The 21,969-nt window shown below is 44.5% G+C and overlaps 1 protein-coding gene across 5 annotated transcripts in view; it reads left to right on the top strand.

Moving 5' to 3' along the window:
* TSPAN18 (tetraspanin 18) overlaps positions 1-21,969 on the top strand; it is a 182,638-nt gene that overhangs the window by 85,228 nt on the left and 75,441 nt on the right. For all 5 annotated transcript variants that reach the window (XM_084630094.1, XM_084630097.1, XM_084630093.1 and 2 more), the window contains one exon: positions 11,257-11,385. The gene's annotated coding sequence lies outside the window, so the exon portion shown is untranslated. The remainder of the gene's footprint in view (positions 1-11,256; positions 11,386-21,969) is intronic.

Raw genomic sequence — 21,969 nt, forward strand, 5'->3', positions numbered from 1 at the left:
GAAGCCTCGGAGGAGTGGGCTCCATCCATACAGTTTTGTGCTATCAGTAGTTCGTTCTGGCGTCACTCTGAAAATGACCCTCGCAGCTCCTGGCTCTCTATTGTTGGTGATGATGGTGCCAAAAAGATTGAAAATTCTGAGACTCTTCTTCCTTTAGGGGCCAATCCTACAGCCTTTCCTCAGTGAGTAGATCTGTTGCATGGTCAGACCCTGGTTAGCTAACACTAAGGGTGACATCTGTACTACAGCTGGGAGGTGTAATTCCCAGTTTAGCTAGATATACACATGCTGGCTCTGCTCAGACTAGTGAACTAAAAATAGCAATATGATCACAGCAGCTAGACTCTTGCCCCCACCTCATGTACTCAGATGGGCAGAGCCATCCCTTGGGTATGGTGAATCAGGGTGACTGCTCCAGGCCTTTTGCTTTGCGGGGCCCCATGGGCCAGTGCGATTGGCTGGCACGGTCGGTCCCAGAAGTGATGGATTTGTCACTTCTGCCCCAGGCCCTGCACCCTCCTAGGGACAGCTCTGCAGATGGGGTTGTACTTGGGAGGCTAGCCCAAGTTGCTGCCCGTGCCACTTTGGCTACATTGTCACTTTTTACCTCGTTAGCTTGAGCAGAGCTAGCATGTGTACATCTATCTTAGCAGGGAATAGTGTAACACCGACAGACCCCGGTCGTCAGCAGGAGGGATCGAACCTGGGACCTCTGGAGCTTAGTGCATGAGCCTCTAGCGCATGAGCTAAAAACCAACTGCCTGTTAGCTAAGGCTGTAGAGCAGACTCCCTTCACCATAGGACTTGGTGTAAAGCTGCCTTTAATATAAAACTGCTCTAATCTGGTTAACTCCCATCAGCATTTCTTTCAGGAATCTTATTTATACTCTGCAATGATGTTGATCTGTCCCTCTAGAACAGCCTTATGCAGAGTGTGACTGATAATTTGAAAGTGAACTGTGGTAAATTCCTTGTTTTTTTAAATTATGGGTTTATTTTTTGTGTCAATAGAGCTAGGACTACCTTTGGTTTTGTAAAGGAGTTCATGAGGGAATGGGTGGGTGGGGCAGGGAGTTGGTAAGCACAAAGTTTGCGGGCTAAGGGGTTTTAGTGTTTTTCTTTTGTGCTCAGAGAAACAATTTTCCTTTGCACTTGGCAATCTCATTTCAAGCACTAACCACAAAACTCATTGGTCTGAATTAGTGAAACCTTTATGTTTAAACCTTTGAGCCATGTGCTAGATATTTGGAAGATGACGAAAATGCCAAGACTCACAATATGTAATAGCTTTGGTTTGTGGTCATAACGGTTTAGATTGAGTGGAGGGGTGGGAAGGGAATTTTACAAGCTTTGAGTCTTCATTTCTAGAGGATAATGGAATAGCACTGTTTATCCTTTTCCATAAATACCTGCCTATGGCTTTCTCCTGAGTCTCTACCATGCAGTTATGGGTTTGTTTGAGCTTGTCTCTCTTGAAATATCATTGCTAAGTCCTTTAAAATTGTTATTTCTTTGTTTTTCTTTTAAAGAAAAATAATTGGATCTTAAGAGGAATGTTTTGTGTTTGGTGGGAAGGCTGGAGTTTGTTTAGAGAAAGGGGATCTGAAGAAGATATAAACCAGAGATACTAGCTATGAGGTATTAAGCATGCATTCCAAGAGAGAGTTGAAGAGATATACAAGGCTATAAAATACCCCCTTGCATACCAGTTTCTTTCCCTTGGAAATCTCTTAAAGCACTGAACTAGTAAAAATGTATGCTGGAGATGCCCAGAGCCTCCAATGGAATGAACAAATGGCACTAAATTCTGAAAGGGAGAATCAAAACCTGGTCAGAGTAAGCTCTCTGTCACAGGGTACTTGAATTGCCAGCAATGCAGACTCAGACCCCTGCTGTACATTGTCTGGAGCACAGCTTTTCCTCTGATGCTTCAGTCATTCGTGGAAAATCCTCCCTAAAGGTGTCAAGAGGCGACATTATCGTGTGCTTGCTCAGATGAATGTGAGGAAGGAGATGCAGGAGGGAGAAGAGGACCTGAGAAAATGAGTGGTACAAAATACCCAGATTATCAGAGCTCATGAAGTGGCAGCTTTGAACGTGAAAGCACTAGTGCTAGAGCCTCGTAATTCCAAAGAGCAGCCAGTGTCTGCCACCAGGGAAAGGAAGGGAAAAGCAACAGCAAATCTCAATTAATAGTTCATGCCAACAGAAATTGCAGCTCCTGAGTCAATAAAGAAGGAATAATTTTTAAAAGGGTTACACTGAAGGTGGTGGTTCCTAGAATCGAGACGTTTTAAACATATTAAAACAAAGGGAGTGCTGGTTAAAAGAACAACATGTAAATTGCCGTTGTTAATGCATATGTTTTTATTAGGGACCCTGCTCCCTCAGAGTAGATAATATAATCCTATCACTCCAGAAGCACCTTCAGTTTCTTTCTCCAATAGATTTTGGGCCAGGAGGGCATTGGGATTAATGAGAGGCAGCGATGATGGGAAAATATTCCATTATCCCTACCCTTTGGCAAGCCTGGATAATTAATGAAACCTTTGCAAGAAATATCATTCGTTTCAATGTAATTGCAAAATAATTATCTCATATGGTAGGGGTGTTAACTGTGTTGATTGATAAGGTGCAGGTAACGTATGAAACATCTGCTTCAGGAATATATGCACTGCAACATTGTTCTAATTGGTCAGGTCAGCAGAATGCCCTGCAATTAAATAGATCAAAACCCGTGTCGAATGCTGGAGGTGTTTTGCCATACACACAGCATATGACATAAAGCAATCCAGTCTCCTTGGGGAGGTTTCTGCATGCCAGATGGGAATTCTTTGTTCACAGTGTTGTCAGTGGATTGGTGATTGAATTTTTGAGTATGGCCTTTTATACAGTACTTAATTACAGAACATCATGCACAACTAATAAAAAAAAAACAGAGGGAAAGGCAGAGAGTGAGAAGAAATCTTCGGACTAAACCACTGGATTGAGACTAAGGAGATCTTGGTTCATTTCCCAACTCTGACACAGACTGTGTGATCTTCTGGGCAAGTCACTTCCTTTATCTCTCTGTCTGTTTCCCATCTGTGAAATGGGGATAATAGTACTTTGTTTCTCCCACTCTTTGCTGTCCTGCCAAGTTAGACTGTAAGCTCTTCAGGGCAGGAACTGTCCCTTACTATATGTTTGTATGGCACCTACCAAAGCTGAGCTCTGTCTAGAGCTGATCAGAAATTTTCCAATGCAACTTGAGTTTTTTTGGAAAGCACCAGTTCATTAAACACAAAATTTCTTGTGAAAGCGAATCAGATTTGAAAAACTTTCGCTAAATTACAGGCAATGTTCCAGGGATAAAACTATTGTGAATGTCCATTTCACTCAACAGCTGCCAGTCCCAAGGAGCAAATTTCATTTCAGAGACGCCATGTGTCAGTCAGTGTTTCCTGAACATATTTTTGGGGGATTTTTTTAAAAATGTTGTTTCGTTCCGATTTAGAATACCAAAATTTCTCGCACACCAGAAGTCCCAAGTTTTGAGCAGCTCTAGCTCTATCTCAGTTGGAGCCTGTAGGTTCTACTATAATGCAAATAGTAACAATAAGACAGGAAGGCCTTTTGAAGACCTCTTTTTGGAGGGCGGTCAAGGAGTTATGGGGGGAAAAATTCATAGAAATTCCACAGCCTTGGTAACTTGGAACAGCCAAAATGTTCCCAAAATAGATTGTTAGTGAGTAATTTGAGAAGAACTAGTTCAGTAGGGCAGAGTGCCTTTTTGCTGATCATGCTCATGTCATGAGGGTCACTATTGCAGTGGCTGCCATTAAAAAGTCATGGCGTGCTGTTGGGTGGCATCTGAGCAAACACACAGTATTTTCCTATACATAGAATAGGAAATAATTGCATTCTTCGATGCTGCTGAGTGGTAATGGGTGAGCAATGCAGTCTTTTTAATGGCAAGCAGCCTAGGGAGATGTTGTGGGGTAAAGGAAGTGGAGTTGTTCAGCACTTGATCAAGTAGGTTGTGGGTCATCTGTTCACTATTATCTCCCCCTCTGCCCTCTCTGAACCTCATTTTAATTTCTCTGATACAGGGATGGTCAAAAACAAAACTTCAGGGGCTGCAGCATGGCCCATGGCTACTTTCCTTTTCGATAAAGTGTGCTACATGGAAACTCTGAGCCTGATTCTGATTCTCACACTGGTCTTACGCCAGACTATCACCTCTGATTTCAACTGAGCTGTTCCTGATTTGCGCGAAGAGCAGAATCAGGCCCTTCAGCATGTGTTGTTGTGTGTAGTGCAGCCAGACTGCTGGGACCATGACAGAGCATTGCAACATGGGGTTTATGGTCTCCATGGGCTCAATTCTCATGTGAAAGAGGTGGGTTGCTATAACCTGGTCCATTTTATGCTGGATAGGTGTGAGCCTATGGGCACATTGCCAGCATCACCCTCAGGTGAGCAAAATGTGTTTTGCCCAGTGCTTGATCTGCAGCTCCTGCTGCATATGCCACTATGGGGAACTCCAAGTCTTGTACCAGGTCTGGAATGCTGTTAATGTCTGTGTGAGATTAATGTCAAGCTGTTAATGTCTGTGTAATGGGTTTTTATTCCTCATTACTGACCTGATAGATAATTCCTCAGCTGTTCCTCCAACCTGTGGGATTTTACCCACTTAATTAACTTCCTATCTTGTTAAGTTAGCTCCCCTTTTTTGCACAAGGAGCTGTGTACAACTTGTGTTCAAGGGACTTTTCTCATGTTCATATCAAAGGTACCGAAGTCCCTGAGGCTGGTGCAGAGCCTTTGAAGTGAGTGGTGCTGCTGCAGAGGCCAAATTTGGAAGTGCTTTCTTGTGTTCTGATAGCAAGTTGTTGACGAGGAGCCAAGTCTGTGATATGTCATGTCTGACACAGAGGTGAGATGCCCCATCCCTGCACCCCCAAAGGAAATAAATGGAAACCGGTGACACTGGCCAGACGACCCACTTCATGCAGAGTGCCTGGTGGCATGCTTTAAAATGGAAAGCTACCATATACTCATCAGCCTTTCAGCATGTTCGTGAGCTGTCTATGTAAATAAATACACACATCAAACAAGGAGCGGACAGCTTTTTACCATGTTTCAGGCTGAGATGTTGATTAACGATGCAGCTCATCTCAGCATCTATCAAATTAGTGCTCAGACCGTGGCTGCATCTTAGCTCTATTTAATGTACAGATATTTACATCATGGTAGCTGTAAAATGTAATGAGATGTTGGCTGGATTTACATCTGTTTGGTGTTGCTCATGATTTACAGAAACATTCAGCTTAGATGTTTCTTTCATCATTATCTTCTCTGGTCTCTCACTCTCTATTCATTGTGCCTGGTTAATTGTGTTTTTATGCCCATGTGCATCATTGTGGAAGTATAGAGGGATCAGAAAAACCCACAAGAAAGGCATCCACCCCTCAGTGCTAACAAATGTTGGCAGGAGAAGGATCTGTGAGCAGGGCTGAATAAAACTTTTTATCTCCAGCACTGAACCAAGCTGCGCTCTTTAAACCAACATAAGGCTGTGAGCCACAAACACCAAATTTGAGGAGGAGATCTCAATATTACATTGTATAAGGGACACATGTGAGCACAGTTGGGTGGCTATGCACAACTCTAGGAACTTTTATTATGCTCAAGGCTGTTCTAGAAACAGCAGGGGTACAGAGAAAGGGGGATCACATATGAAGAAATTTCACTGAGGTGTGTACAGAAGAGGGACTCCTTACTTCCCTGGTAGGCAGAATCTGTAGAGCCTGCACATGGAGGGGGCATCTGCTCTCTGTCACACAACTCTTTGATGTTAGGGTGAGCTGGGAACTGAACCGAGAAAGACTGATGGCTCTGCTTCTACATACACCAATCCAGTGCCAGTGCCCTTATAGACTGCAAAATGTAGGAGTTAGTTTCAGCCTAGTGGTGGAGAACTTTTCCCCATCACCTCTGGGCACCTGGGCTGCACGGTAGGACACAGGATTTCAGAGAGAGGGTACAGCAGCAAGAAGCTACAAACTGGCATCTACTGTCCAAACTGGAGCCACAGTGTGAAAATAAATTCCTAGTGCACTTACCAGACCAGAGAGTACAATGACTGGATTTAATTATCAAAGGTGACAAATGGCTATAAATGGAATTGTAGATATCAGCAAGATGAAAGTGTGTAGAGGTTGCAGAGGAGTTTGAGCTCCTAACCGATTGGAGAGGCAAACCTACGTAGATGGCTTCCTGTCTTCTTATAGTACTAACATCACCATGTTACCAGATTTATTATAGGTGGGCTGGGAGTAAAGGGATGAAATTAATGTAGACAGTTTATATGAGAAATCCCTAATCATGAGATCTGTTAGAATTCGCAATGGTCTGGCAAATGAAAGAAGGGTAGTCCCATTTCTTCCACTGTTCAGAACTGGATTGGACCAAATATTGGACAAGGAAGGGCACAATCTTTCATTGGCTAGGAGGGATGGACTAAATGACCTAATAAGTCTTTTCTGTCTATAATATTCCATGATCAGGTAACTGGTGGATTGGGGGAATGCGGTGGACATAATATATCTGGACTTCAACACAGTCCCACATGACATTGTGATAAGTAACCTGGAGAAATGTAGACTCACTGGAACTACCATTAAGTGGATACATAATTGGTTAAACAACCACAAACAAAGAGTAACTATTAATGGAATGATGTCGGGTTGGAGGGAAGTCTTAAGTGGGGTTCCACTGGGATCTGTTCTGGGTCTGGTGTTTAACATCTTTATTAATGACCTGGATGACCTAGAGAGCATACTGATGAAGTTTGCAGATGACGCAAAGCTAGGGGGGTGGCCAATACTTTGGAGGATAGAGTTAAAATTCAGAGGGATCTTGATGAATTGCAGAGCTGGCCTATAGACAACAAAATGAAATTCAACAAAGACAAATGTGAGTTGCTACACTTAGGGAAGAAAAACCAAACGCACAAATGCACAAATGCAGAATTGGGGGAAACTGGCTTGGCAGCAGCACTGCCGAGAAAGATCTGGGAGTTGTGGTGGATCACAACCTCAACATGAGTCACAATTTGATGCTGTTGCAAAAAAAGCAAATGCAATTTTAGGTTGCATTAACAGAGGCATAGCATGTGAGTTACAGGTAGTGAGAATACCACTGTATTCTGTGCTGGTTAGGCCTCAGCTGAAGTACTGTGTTCAGTTTTGGTCACCAATGTATAGACAGCATGTAGCGAAACTGGGAAAGATCCAGAGGTGAGTGACAAAAATGATCAAAGGGATGGAATGTAAGCCATATGAGCAAAGGCCGAAGGAACTGGGTAGGTTTAGTTTGGAAAAAAGGAAATTAAGGGTAGATATGATAGTGGTCTTCAGATTCTTGAAAGGCTGCCATAAAAAGATGGACAAAAGTTGTCCTCCTTTAGCACAGAGGGCAGGACAAGATGGAATATGTTCAAATTACAGCATAGCATATTTAGATTAAATCTCAGGAAAAACTTCCTAACTGTAAGAACAGTAGGACAATGGAACAGACTGCCAAGGGAGGTTGTGGAAGCTTCTTCACTGGAGCTTTTCAAAAGGAGGCTGGATAGCCATCTGTCTTGGATGGTTTAGACACAACAAATCCTGCATCTTGGCAGGAGGTTAGACTACATGACCCTTGTGATCCCTTCTAACTCTATGATTAGAGATGACTGAAGGTACATGAATAAATATGTCTCTCACGAGAACACATACAACTCAAAATATAACATTAATGACCCTAACTATGATACAGCCCTGTGCTTCTGTTTCTAGTGGTGCATAGGTTGAAATGGCCTCAGACAATGAACAGTCGTTACCTACAAGGGCAGCACTATACCTTCCTAACTGAATGGGAAAATTGTTACTCAAAATGTCACTGAATCCAGTCTTTGATGATTCATGGTAATTTGTGCACCTGCCTATGAAACCTTCCATCAGATAGTCTCACTTTATAAACGTGGATGAATTACCCCTTCACCCCCCCAAGAGGCAGGAAAATATCCCTATTGTACATTTGAAGAAACAGGGTTTAAAGAGATTAATGGAGTAGACTTCCATGGGCAATCTACTCATGTGCATGGACAAAATTGCACACGCAAGCATCTGTGCTTACACTTTGTACATGCAACCAGCTGCACTCATGTCAATACTACTTTTCTCCCTTTAAACAGTCTAGCACTTGCATAGGTGCATCTGTTTGGAATATATAGCAGCCTGAGGGGCTTGCGTCTGTGAAGTGCAGGGAGCAAGTATGTATGCGTACATATGTGAGAGATGGAGGGAAGATTTAGCTGGAAATGTATTCCTAATTGACTTGCCTAAGGTCATGTAGCAAGCCAGTGTCAGAGCCAAGAATAGAAGCCGGACTCCCTGACTGTTCGTGTAGCTGTTAGACCAGGGGACTGTGCTGCCACCCTACGAATGCTGAATTAACAACATAGGAAGTGAGCTGTAGCTCACGAAAGCTTATGCTCTAATAAATTGGTTAGTCTCTAAGGTGCCACAAGTCCTCCTTTTCTTTTTGCGAATACAGACTAACACGGCTGTTACTCTGAAACCTGTCATAGGAGGTGTATGTGTCACAAGTCTGGCTGTGTCAGACCTGGTCCCAACATTTAGAGTTCAGGTTTCCCTCCTTTTTTAAATCTGGGAAGTATGAAATAACACTGTCTGGGGAAGGCAAAGGTGTTTGAGGGGGTGGAGGGGAGAGATGCCGATACCAGTGTGCATGATAGGGATCTAATTGAAAGCGGCCTGGCATGATGTTAGCACTTACTAGCTTGCTGAACGCTAAAGACATTTACATTTTGCTGGCTAGCAAAATTAGTGCTGTGCTAGCTCATGCTGGCTGGCTCATTCAGAGAGCACAACAGGGAACGGAGGCTTGGTATGCTGTGCTGCGCCCCCATCTCAGTGTTCTTCACCAGGATAGTCTGGTGGGTGATTGAAAGGAGCTTGTCTTCTATCTTTTCTCCTGAACCATGAATGCGTTTGTTACACTCTCTGGCCTCCTATGCTGTAAGAGGCTAAAACTCCAGACCGGTGTGTGACATCTGGCACTAGAAAGGGCACAGGGGATGCGAGAGCTGTGCTAGTCAGAGGAGAGAGGTGGTGAAGGGGTAATGTGAGGAGAGAGAGAAGCCCTGTAACCACTCTGGCATAGGTTTGTGTTGCGCCAGTTCCTGTCTGAATCCCATCTGTCAGTGAGAGTGCGATCTAGACCCAACGTTGCTTAGTAGAGAGGGAGAGAGCTGCAGAGCAACTACTCTGTATGGCATGTGCTTCTCCCCCCTCTCTTCCCAGCATCCTACTGACTTCTCCAAGGGGAAGACTGAGAAGATCTGATATGACCTTCCTCTACCTGCTTCTCTCCCAAGGGCCCTTCCTCCTTTACCCCAACCACTGACTACAAAGTCTTTTGTTTACTCACTATGTACATCCCCTCCAACTTTTCCCCTCCCCTCCATCCCCTCCTGGCTAGTCATGTATCTTTGTCCATTCTCATTGCCTCCCTACACCTTCACCATCCGCTTGCTGCCCTCTTCTTACCATTTACAACTACTACTTCTCTGAAACATACAGCCAGTAACTTGCCAATCTGCCTTCCACCCTCCCCACACCAGTGAAACGTCAGTCGACAAAGTCTCGAATAGTCTCTCCCTGGGCAATCCTTGTGGCCACTTTCTCTGTCCTCCTCCTCCTTGAACTTTCTGCAGTGTTTGATACTGCTGATCACTTCTTCCTCCCTGATAACCCCTCCTCCTTTGGCTTTTTCAGTCTACTCCTCTCTTTGTTCAACTCCTACTTCTAAGTGGCTCATTCAGCATCTCCTTGGGAGTTACACAGAAAATGGAGGAAGACGGGAAGTTGCACAGTGTTTTGTGCCCCTTCTCTTCTCACTCAGTACCTCATCCCTGAGAGACTTGATCCGTTCACAAGGATTCAGCTTTTATTTCCTGTCCTGTTTCTCTCTAGCCAGTCTGTCTCTCCTAGGGTGACCAGATGAAATGGACAAAATATTGGGACACATGGGGGAAGCCACAAAAAAAAGGTGGCTGGAGCAGAGTTGCTGAAGCCAAAAAAAAAAAAAAAACCGCTGGAGTGGCCAAAGCCACAATATCGGGACAAATGGCATCCTGAACGTGCATTGGTCGGGACACAGGACAAAGAACTAAAAATCGGGACGTCTGGTGACCCTAGTCTCTCCATCACCTCATCCTGGATGGCTCACTGGCAGCTCTAATTAACAAGGATAAAAACGAGCTCCTTATTGTTCTTCCCAACCTCCTCTCCACTTTTGCCTTTCTCCACTGTTGTGGACAGCAGGTCTCCTCCAGGTCACATAGCATCGCTACCATGGGGTCATCTTTGACTCCATCCTCTCTGCCTTCCTACACATCCCGACTGTTACCAAGTCTTGTAACTTCCTCACAACCTGTTGACAATCTGCTCCCACCTTTCTGTCCCAAAGGCAAAAACTGTTCCTCCTTGATCACTACAGCCTCTTCCTCTCCAACCTCCTTGTCATTCCTGTCACTCCACGCCAGTGCATCCAAAATACATCTTCCTTGCCCAGTCAGATCATTCCTCTCCCTCTTTCAGTGCTCCCTTCGCTCCCTCTGCCACTTCACTGAGTTTACATTTCTTGTCTTCATCTTTCAAATGTCTGCCCCAGCTTACATCTTGGATCTCATTTATTGTGTCCTTATTTCTTTCACTCTACCAGCCATGCTGGCCTTGATGCTGCATTCTTTCCTTTCATTCCCACCTTCTAGCCTCTTTCCATGCTGCCCCTATGCCTGGAGGTCAGGGAATCCATGACTCTGTGAATGCGCCAACCATGAAACCCTATCTAACCTCTGAGGAGGCCGCTCTGCTCCTGAAGAGTCAGTAACAGATACAGAGCAACTCTGTTGATGCTTCATAGCCTTGGTGGACAGATTCCTCCTTCTCTGTAAAGGGCCCACTGTGCCCTGGCTGGCTACTTAGGTGTGGCATTGAGGAGTGAAAAGGGATTGCCCCTTGGGGAATTTGCTGCATTTATGCCTGGAGAAATTGTGTGTTTTCATTGAGTTAATTCAGGCACTCAAGGAACTTTTGACAAGTGCCTGCATAAGCAGAAGTGACTAAATGAAGGCTGAAATCTTCTCCCAGTTCCTGACACTAGGGTATATTTATTTTGTTTGTTTGTTGTCCCTGACAGGTCAGTCAGCCCAGTAGCACCAGCAGGTCAATGAAGAAAGGAGATCCTGACTGACGCATGCTTACCTCAACCTGACTTCTGGAAAAGAACAAGTATTGCGCTGAAAACCTCTCACCGGGCAGCACTCAGGTAAGGGAGGCGGCTCTGTTAGCACTTCTAACTCTGCTGGCACCAGGCTGGCCAGTGCTTGTTCACTGTGCTGCTTTCAGCTGAGGAATCTTCCCTGGTTTGTTTCTAGAGTGGCTGCACCACCATGTAGTTCTAGAGGTGAAACTCTGCATTATGCTGACTCATGGAAACTGGAGCTAGAAAAGATGGCACCTTCTATTCCAGCTCCCTAATCCTCAAATAGGCCAACATAGCTCCCTTGCAGTGTATTCCCCTGTCTTGTTCTAAATGATGGGATTTTCCCTATTTCCCTTGAGACACTATTCCAGAGTCTAATAGAATTAATCTGTTTACCTCCCTCTTAACCCTTGACCACTGCAGATGCAATTAGTAGAAGGGGATGGGAGGACTCTGTTTCCTGCACTGTATTGAGAAGGCTGGCCACACGCAGCTCCTTGTTAGAAGCACCATAGGGCTGCACTAGCCATGTTTGGTTTAGCGTGAGTGCCTAGGGTGTGTGTTTCAGATCATAAAATTTGATGCCCTCTGCTTGTCATCTTGTATTTGCCTGTCGTGACTGGTACCCACAGACTTTTCTCTGTGAGAACACAGGAGCATTTTTATCCATCATTATTCAGGGCCTGGCAGGGCAGTGAGTTGTGTTAGATGCCTGTAGGAAGAACAATATTGCTGGAAACTAAAGAGGAATGCAAAGCTGTTGTGTTGTCTTCTCTTGCTGGTGACTATCTGGGGCAGTTTTGTCAGTGGCACTGGAGCACTCTGGTGCTGGACTCTGAGCTGAATTTCAGTTTCTCTCATAGACAAGTTGGCTGGACTGTATGAATTTGGTGTCCTTGCATCTGGTTTGACATTGCTGGAGGATCTCTGTGTCCCTCTGTATACTGGCCCCAGCCCTTTCTTTGATGAATGCTGTAGCCTCTGGCAATATTTACTGAAAGGACTTGGTGGAAGAAGCAGTTGAACATATAATCAGAGAAATTAGAGCTGAGGCATCCCTAATAGATCTTTCAGAGTAACAGCCGTGTTAGTCTGTATTCGCAAAAAGAAAAGGAGTACTTGTGGCACCTTAGAGACTAACCAATTTATTTGAGCATGAGCTTTCGTGAGCTACAGCTCACTTCATCAGATCATCTGATGAAGTGAGCTGTAGCTCACGAAAGCTCATGCTCAAATAAATTGGTTAGTCTCTAAGGTGCCACAAGTACTCCTTTTCTTTTTGCTAATAGATCTTGTTTAGACTACCCCTTCCCTCCACACAAAGGCAAATGAAGGGTCCTTCCCTACAGACCTCACCAGAACATTGTCCAATCTAGTTTTTGATATTCCAGTGGAGGAGGCTCCCAGCATTACGCTTGGGAAACTGTCCAACATCCTAAGTGATCCTCCTGGAAGGAAGCTTTTCCTGGTAGTCAGCCTCTGTTTTCTATCCTTTACCCTGGTGTCCCTTTTTCTGTGTTTTCAGGGAGCATAGACTGTCAGACCTGAGTTACCCTCTGTGAGTAAAGAGCAAAATTTTAATCTTGTTGCTTTGTGTCATTGGGAGGTTTTGGGCCAATTTCAGTAGCTAGATCAATCACTTTCTTTCTAAAGCATCTGGAGTGGTTTAACAAACACCAAGTAAGCCACTGATACCAAGATTTATTGGCCAAGACAATGTAACATAGCCTATAAAATTTTACTATAATGACTGTATTTATCAGCATAGTATTTTCTAAGCCTTGGGGATAGAGTTACATGGATTTAGTATTTGGAGGGGAAGAAGGGTTGCCTGTTGAGTCCAAAGTCAAATTATCCATTGATTTTAAATGCCATAACCAATTCCTTTTCAGCTGAGTTCTACTTGGAGGTTGGCTGCTGCATGTCTTAGAGGAGGGGAAAGCATTTGCCTCTGGGATTTTCCTTCCTGCCAGACTTAACTCCTTTGTGAGTTTCAGAAATCCTAGGAAGACAAATTGCATAGGATATGCCACATGTACTCTCCCATTCTCACACACTTATCTTGTTGCTAGCTTTTAAAAGGACTGCATTAGAGTTGGTGTTGTGGAGTACAAGGCGCACACAAAATATAAATCATGGTGGTGGTCCTGTCAGAAGCTGCATTTCTCTAGCTGGGAGCCATTGACCCTTCTTAGTGCAGTCACCAAAAAACCCACAAAACGACAACCCGACATCAGGGGAAATGGAGAGTGGGTACCAGCAGAGAGTCCCTTGTTTTTACTCCAACACCCAGCCTCGCCTATTGTTTGAGACTCCATACAGGGCACTTCTAAGCATATGGGAAAAGCAGCATCTTGCTAAACTAATTCAAAAGATTGATTTTTATAGTCAGCTTCTTTCCATCTCTTCATGAGTTTTGTTCTGCTTTTGTGCATGGAATATGTAGACAAGAGGGATCAAGGTAGATTTCTGTGTCCAGTGCATGCAGTGGATTTCACCTTGAGTCTCTAGTCCCAGTTTAGTTGATCACGCTAAGTAACAGAAACTATTAAGGCTTTGCTGCAGTGTTAAGAGCAAAGGCTGCTACTGTGAATTTTCCTGTAACCCATTTGTATCCAATAAAGATCCTCTTTGCCTTTCATTTTATCTTGTTTTAGAGATAAGCAGGTAGCTGGACATTGGTACAGTGACCCACTTGCAGTTTCTTCCCTTTGCTCCCAGCTTTACAGGTCCTTAACGACCATTTCCAGAATTGTGGGACTCTGTTATAACTTGGTTCTGCCTTTCCAAAGAACTTGCCATCTGTTTGTATGATGTTCCCAACTTTCATTCGGTTAGGCTCATACCTTCTGGTGGAATAAAGGCTGGGTTTGGAGACCTGGCAAGGCTGAGTGAAGTGCCACTGAGCCAAGCATTACCCATTACTCAGTTCGCCTTAGCTGCAAACAGTGGTAGAAAATGAAGTGTGTGAAAGAGGATAGATGTAGTCCCATGTCCTCCGCTAACAAAGGAAGCTGAGGTTTAACACTGAAGACCATGGATGCCTCCCCTACTCTTGCTTTGTTTGTAAAACTGCTTGAGACTGAAGTCTTATGTGGTGCAATTTGGTGGCTTGTGCCAGTTTTGGCTGCCTACTTATCTGCACATCTTGTGCTCTCTCCATTCCATTCAGTGACAGGGACTAGTTCCACTAGCACTGGATCAACCCCATTTCCCCAGTGACAACATGGAGTATATCTTCACTGCAAAATTAACTCTATTGATTGGCGGCCAGGCCAAAGTCTGGTTTTAAAGCTCCACTAAATTAAAGTGAGAGGGTTTTGTGTGTTAGAGGAGTGGAGGGTTAAGGGCAATACTCAAGTAAGAACTCAAGCTAACTCTGCAGTAATGATGTATCCTAAGGCTGTGTCTACACTGCAGAGTTAACCTGGGAGATTGGCTCATGGGTTTTAGCAGCCCAGATTAGCCTTCCCCAGGTTTGAGTGTTCCCATGGCAAAGCCCTAGCTAAGTTACTGTGCTTTCACTCTTTCAGCACTTGCCTGTGTGCGTGTGCATATTTTGGGGGTCTTTGAGTTGAGATGCTTTGGGATTTTTTCCCATCAGTTGTGTCAATTGCAGGAGAACTTATCCATCGGCTGAGGGGATGTCATGGGGTTGCTGGTCTCTTAAAGCAGAGTTTGGTCCCAGGCTACCCATGATGAGCTAATTTAAGGGGAACTGGCCTATCTTGGTAGTTAATTGAATAACGAGCATCTGGGCCTGATAAAACAAACATCAGGGCTCAGTTGCAGGGAGGTGCTCAGAGAGAGAGATGCTCTCCTAAGGAAGAGGAGCTCCAAGAGACCACAGTTCCTGGAGAGGAGGGTTGTGCCACCCCTGAGCCAGCAGGAGTGACTACGGGCCAGAGAGGTCAGGACTGAAAAGCAGAAGCCCCCAGGACAGCAGCTGTGCAGCCCCTAAGCCCAAGCGAAGAGAATTTATTTCAAGTTTATTTGTATTTAATAAAGTAGAATCCCAGCAGGGGAATTTTTTCTTACACCTTTTTGGACTGTGTGGAGGTCTTACGGGCCTCTGAGAGAAGGGAAACTGAGGCAGGGAGTGCCCATAATGTTACATTAGGTCAGATGGGAGCACTACAAGGCAGGCATATCACCTGAGAGGAGAATTTTGCAAAGGCCATTGGAGGACTGTCTGCACAGGAGTGATTTAGCCTGTGTCCTCACTGCACAGTGGGTAGTTTCCAGTTAGTTGGGTTCCAAAACTGTATGGAGGACCGGGTAGGGAAGGCTGTGCCTCCCCAAACAGCCTGGCCTCTGCCCCTATCTGCCCCCTCCCACTTCTTGCCCCCTGACTATCCCCCTCAGAATCCCTTGGTTCTCGCCTACCCCCAGCTGGGTCAGCTAGCTGGGGCTGAAAGCACCTCCAAACCTGGGACAGAGTTTTTTCTGTGTGGACAGGAAGTGGGATTAGGGGTAAGAACTAGGTAAGAGTCCAACTTAATTCTGCATAGCCATAGCCATAATGTTTTCATACCATATCCTTTCCCTTTGAAGGGAAGCAGATAGAGTGTTTGAACAGTCAGCAGAAATCACAGACAGCTGTGATATTTAGCTGCTGAGGCCTGTCTGGCCTGACAAGAACAATTTTGAAATACTGAGAAGGACTTGTGGTACCTGCTCAATCAGAAGTGGGGATGGGTGAATGAGTCAAGCTCAGGAGAACATTTACATTCACCAGGGAGCAGTGGTAGCAGATAGAGAGAAAATCCCGGTGATTTGTTGGGCAGGATTAGCTTGCTGATGAACAAGAATCACTTGCTCTGAAGAAACAAGCCCCAACCCAAACAAACCCATTTAGTGATGCACATAAAACACATTCAAAGTAATATTAGCATAAATAAATCTGAATCCCCTAACTCCTGAAAAGAGAGCAGGAGAGCGTGGAGGGGGAAATGTGTAATCAGCTTTAAGAACTCGGAGGGTTTTAGGCAGTTATTGGAGTTGTTTTTGTGTGTTTGGTACTCCCCCCACCCCCCATAAAAATAGTCAGAATATAGTCCCCAATACTTCAAGCGCAGCTTTTTAGTGTTACCAGCCATTCTGGCTTTTCCTGAAACGACTGATTTCAATGGTGTGAATCCATCCAGCTACTAGGATGTGAAAAGCTCTTGAAATAACTTTTTGGGGTCCATTCATGACCTTCATATTGTGATATTCAATTGTATTGGGATTAGAACATATTAAAAATAGAAAACCTTTCCATGAATTTTTTGAAAGAAACAAATATTTGTCTTGACTTTTTTTTTCCTTTTGTTCTTTCATTGTAAAAGTGTGTGTGTCTGTGGGGGGGTGGTTGCTTTAGAAAGCAGTTTTTCAATTTTGGGTTTTATGTTGAAAAACTAGAAATTTTCAAAATTTGTGAAAATTTGCCTTGAGACGAGAGGCCATTTTTTGTCACCAAACATTAAAAAAAAAAAAAAAATTCAAGCAAAAATTGTTGACCACCTCTAGTCATGGTACCATGAAGAGTGAATTTCTCTGATCAGATTAGCAATGTTGTGTTTTTGGGGTGTTTTTTGTAATTCATAGACCTATCCAGCAGGGGTCTGTAGACTTGGAGGAGCCTACAGAAATGTATCACCTGTGTCTGTCTGTCGGCCTTATAAAAAAGGAGTGGGAGTGGAGGAGTTGCTAGTCTCAAATTTGGATGGGGATCTTATTCCCCATTTCTCTCTGGACAAGGGGCTGAGTTGGTGGGGAAGACCGTGGTACTCTTCTCTCAACAAAATGAGTTCCTCCTGTGTGAGTCACCAAAATCAATCGCTTGCTCACAGTAGATTGTGCTGCTGTTCAAAATATGATTGTGCCTGCTCTCTGAGCTCTACTGGGCTCCATGAGCTTTGCTGCCCTTCCGTGGGACTTGAATGCACCCATAGACTCTGCTCGAGACCTTGGGTTTAGCTCCTCCTTGATTGGGGTTGGGGGGAATAAGTGTTGGTGTATCTCACTTACAGAATCAAAATGAAACGTCGCCCACAGTGAAGTGTGCAGAACTGTGACCCTCATGCACCTTTCTCGCATGAGCAATGAAATAGTTAACAATTTTGACATGTGAATTATTGTCATTGGGCATTTGAGTTAACACCCATTTGGATAAATGGGACAGTTCACACCTCTCTGAGCTATTGTTCCTGGCTCTCTGCAGACTCATGTAGACCATCTCTGCATTTCTATTAAGTTCACATTTGTGAGGTTTTCTTCACAACCAGGACAGCCAGAGACTCTTTATATAAATGAAACCTGAGAGCAGAGAACAAGAGTCACTTCAGAGAGGTGCCTATATCCGGGATGGGCAAACATTTTGGCCTGAAGGCCACATTGGGGTTCCAAAACTGTATGGAGGACCGGGTAGGGAAGGCTGTGCCTCCCCAAACAGCCTGGCCTCCGCCCCCTATCTGCCCCCTCCCACTTCTTGCCCCCTGACTATCCCCCTCAGAATCCCAGCCCCATCCAACCCCCCCTGCTCCTTGTCCCCTGACCTCCCCCTCCAGGGATCCCCCCTACCCCTAACCACACCCCCCCCTGGACCCCACCCCCATCCCAACCCCCACTGCTCCCTATCCCCTGACTGCCCCGACCCCTATCCACACCCCCACACCCTGACAGGCCCCCTGGGACTCCCACGCCTATCCAACCCCCCCGTTCCCCATCCCCTGATCGTCCCCCCAGAACCTCCACCCCATCCAACCGCCCCCTGACTGCCCCCTGGTACCCCCTCCCCCTTACCATCTCGGTCAGAGCACTAGGACTGGCGGCTGCGTTGCCCGGTTGGAGCCAGCCACATCGCCACGCAATCTAGAGCACTGGGGCAGGCCAGCGACTCTCTCAGCTATGCTGCCCAGCAGGAGCTCGCAGCCCCACTGCCCAGAGCGCTGGTGGCATGGCGAGCTGAGGCTGCAGGGGAGGGGCCGGGGGCTAGCCTCCCCGGCTGGGAGCTCAAGGGCCAGGCAGGAGGGTCCCACTGGCCGGATGTGGCCCGCAGGCCACAGTTTGCTTACCTCTGGCCTATATGGAGTACGGCTATCTACCTGCTCAATCTTCTCTGAAAATTCCCTTAATGGCCAACAAGACTTTCATAGGCTCTTGACTCTCACACTGTTAGCAGCTGCCCATGCTCTGGAGATATTTTGGACGAGTCTTCTTGCCTATGGAACTGGGAGCTCTCGTGACATTTTTTTAAATGGGAGTGAATGAGGAAGAAGTAATTTGCCTCTAGAAACGTATTTATTAACAAAGATAATGTTTCCAATACCATGTGTTAGTAAAATAATTTCAGTCTGATTATATCCTGTGCAAAGTGTTTTGTCAAAAGGAGTTCACACAAAGTGACAGCATAGGAAAGCAGAACTTCCTTTCACATCATGATTCATCCGGGGGAGGCTGCAGGGCTGCTGTCACTCAGAGAATTAATAAAGGCTTTGGATTCCTTATTTTGTGATCTGTGCTGGCAGATTTGCTTTTGATTTGTAAATTTCAAAAATATTGAATGAAATTGGGGATTTACCTTAATGGCAGTCAAGAATTAGTTACTCTGTTGCCTTGGAGATTCCCCATGGTGCAGACTAGGCAGCAAGCAGGGTTGGGGGTTTGTCAAGGAATGCCAGAACAAAGTTTGGGTCTGAAACACTGAGCCTTCTCCTGCTTCAAATGAAGCTCAGATCAGTAGTCACTAATATTTATTACATGCAGAAATAATAAGTGAGGACAGATGGTCTTGTGTTTAAGGCACTGAACTTGGACTAGGGAGATCTGGGTTGAAGTCCCAGTTCTGCCACAGACTTCCTGAGACACCATGGGCAAGGAAGTTTATATCTCTGTGCCTCGTTTTCCCATCTGTAAAATGGGGATAACAATTACAACTGGTCAAAGGTTGTTTTTTCACTGAAAAATGGCCTTTTATTGAAAACGAATTATTTTTGCACAAATTTTAATGTTGATTTTTTAAAAATATTTTTTTGATGAAACCTGAAAATGAAAAGGGGTTTTCTTGGGAGGGGGGAAGAGAGAGGGGAGGAAGGGTGTCAACATTCCGTTTTTCTATTTTTGTCCTCTTAGTGACAAAATGGAAAAAGAGGAAAGGGGAGAAAAACAGGTGTGATAACAGAAATAAACAAATATTTCCCACACAAAAAACTTCCCATAAAAAAAATTCATTTTTTTTAAATGGTTCTTTTTTGAAACTTGCAAAATGAAAATGATTTGGTATTTTTGTGAAACGTCGTAATCATTTTTGCCTAGCTCCAGTACTAAGACTTCCTTTCTCACACTCTGTATTATTTCTTTAGATTGTAAATTTTTGGGCAGGGTTCCTCTCACTCTGTATCTGTACAGTCCCTACCACAACGGGGCTAAAGTCAGCTGGGCCTCTGGATGCTATTGTAGTTCGAATAATAAGTAATAATCTCATGGCTGTTGGTCCTGTGACAAATGAATTGTTGGTCTCAGACCAGCTCCTAATGGACACGTACCAGCATCCTTGAGACAAATGCCACCTATGTTGGCAGTATCAGCAGAGACCAGGGACTGAATGGGGCACTGACACTACTTACCAACAGGCCTTCGGTACACTTGGAAAATTCAGACCTGGCTTTCTTCACTGGGGTGGAATGAATGATGGAAGCTGGAATGTAGACCGCATACAGGCATTTTGAGCTAAATGACATAGTAATAAAAATGCCCGCACCTTGTCTGTATTACAGCTTCCACCATTTGCTATTACTGATGGAGAACTGCACAGCTAAATTCTTAGTTGTAGATGCTCCGTTAAGGATGAACTCATCAGAACTGAGAAGACATTGGCAGGGTGGCAATGAGGGAAGCTTGCACTGTTGCTGCCAGGCATGCATGTGTTCTTGGGATACCTGGAGGACCTTTCACCACCATTCGGTTTCTATTTCAAAGTCAAAACACAAAACAAGTTTTTAGTTAAAGGAACAAACCTCACAGCACTGAGTGCAAGTGAACCAGATTGAAATCAAGGCATTTGAAATCACTGCTGTTAACAACTTTTTGGTTTCCTGCAATTTCCCAAAAAGAATAAAACTGTCATTAGTTAGTAGCTTTCAAACAAGCTGTAGCCCTCTCTGTGAATACTAATGTACACAAGAGCTTTGGTAGCAATCTACACCCTCTTGCTTCAGGGCATAAACCAAGCATCAAATATTGACAGTTAGGAGAAAACTTTCCTTGTGAGCAGATTCTTCCATAAGTGCGTCTGAAGTGTTTCTTTCATCTTCCTCTGAAGCATGTGGTACTGGCCGCTGTTGGTGACAGGATTCTGGACTAGATGGACCCTTGCCTGACTCAGTATGTCAGTTCCCATATTCTGCTATGTCGCTGTTAAAATGTCAGTGTAATGACTGTATAGTTGGGTAACGTATACTCTGACTAAATCCACATGCAACCCTTGCTGATTTCAAATAGGGAGTGTTGCATAGGCAAGGTGTATAGCAGGGCAGAATTTGTCCTAGGAGCTCAGCATATTGCATGGGATATTTAAATAACTCTCTATTAATGTATAGTGAGTTTAGCCTTTGTGGCAGATGGTTGTAAATTTAAGTTTTTAAACGGGTCTAAATTTTAAGCTAAAACAAAATCCACTTAAAAAAAATAGAAAAAATGTTTAAAAATATGTTTACCCTGTAAATACTCAACAAATAAGAAGCAAGGGAACAGAGTAGATCCTCTAATTCTCATATTTAAAGGCTGGACTTCCAGAACAGAGCTGAAGGTTTATTGTGTGTTACAGGCTCACTGGCTGAGTTGGGTCAGTGTATGGATTAAGCTGCTGGAAAATAATATCACTTGCCAAGCTGCCTTTACTTTTCCATTTCCCCTCCCAATTTCATACGTTATCTGTTAGCTGCACTGAAGATGAAACTCCCATTACTTTGATTAGGACCAGAATTTGGCTGAAAGTAATCTGTCTCCTGCTGCCAAAATCTAAGGTACAAAACAAGTAATATAAAGAAGAATCAATAGTCAAATTACTTTACATTAATGAAGCTTTTTGGTGAGTTTAAATGCACCGAAGTCAGGAAATGTGAAGCTACAATTCTCACAACAACTTCATTTGTTCGTATTGTGCATGGGTAATATTCAGGGTGTCCTGCTTCAGGCCGTTCTGTGTGTCTGTATCTCGGCATGGTGGTGGTGGTTGATGTTTTTAAAAAAAGGTGTCAAACAAAGTGCTCCAGAAATTACTTGCCATATAAAAAACATGCCCATTAAAACTTTTTCAAAGGCACTCAGAAATGGCTCATTTGTGAAACTGCAAAATGGCCAGTCATAAGTGTAGGTCAGCATTTTCAAACTTGGTGCTTAAAGTGAGCCACTTGAAACCATACTAAATTACCCAGGGGTCTGCCTACATTGCAAAAAACAAACACACACTGCGGCACCATGTCTCAGAGCGGAGGTTAATTGACTTAGGTTCACTCAGCAGGGCTACAAATTGCAGAGCCTAGGTTCTGAGACCTTCCCTGTGCATGGCGTTTCAGGGCTTGGGGTCCAGCCCAACCCCAAACACCTACACTGCAATTATTAGCCATACAGGATGAGCCCACAGCTGACCAGGGCCAGCTGCAG

The sequence above is a fragment of the Lepidochelys olivacea genome (assembly GCF_965140295.1).
Source record: "Lepidochelys olivacea isolate rLepOli2 genome assembly, chromosome: 6".
Classification (NCBI taxonomy): Eukaryota; Metazoa; Chordata; order Testudines; family Cheloniidae; genus Lepidochelys; species Lepidochelys olivacea.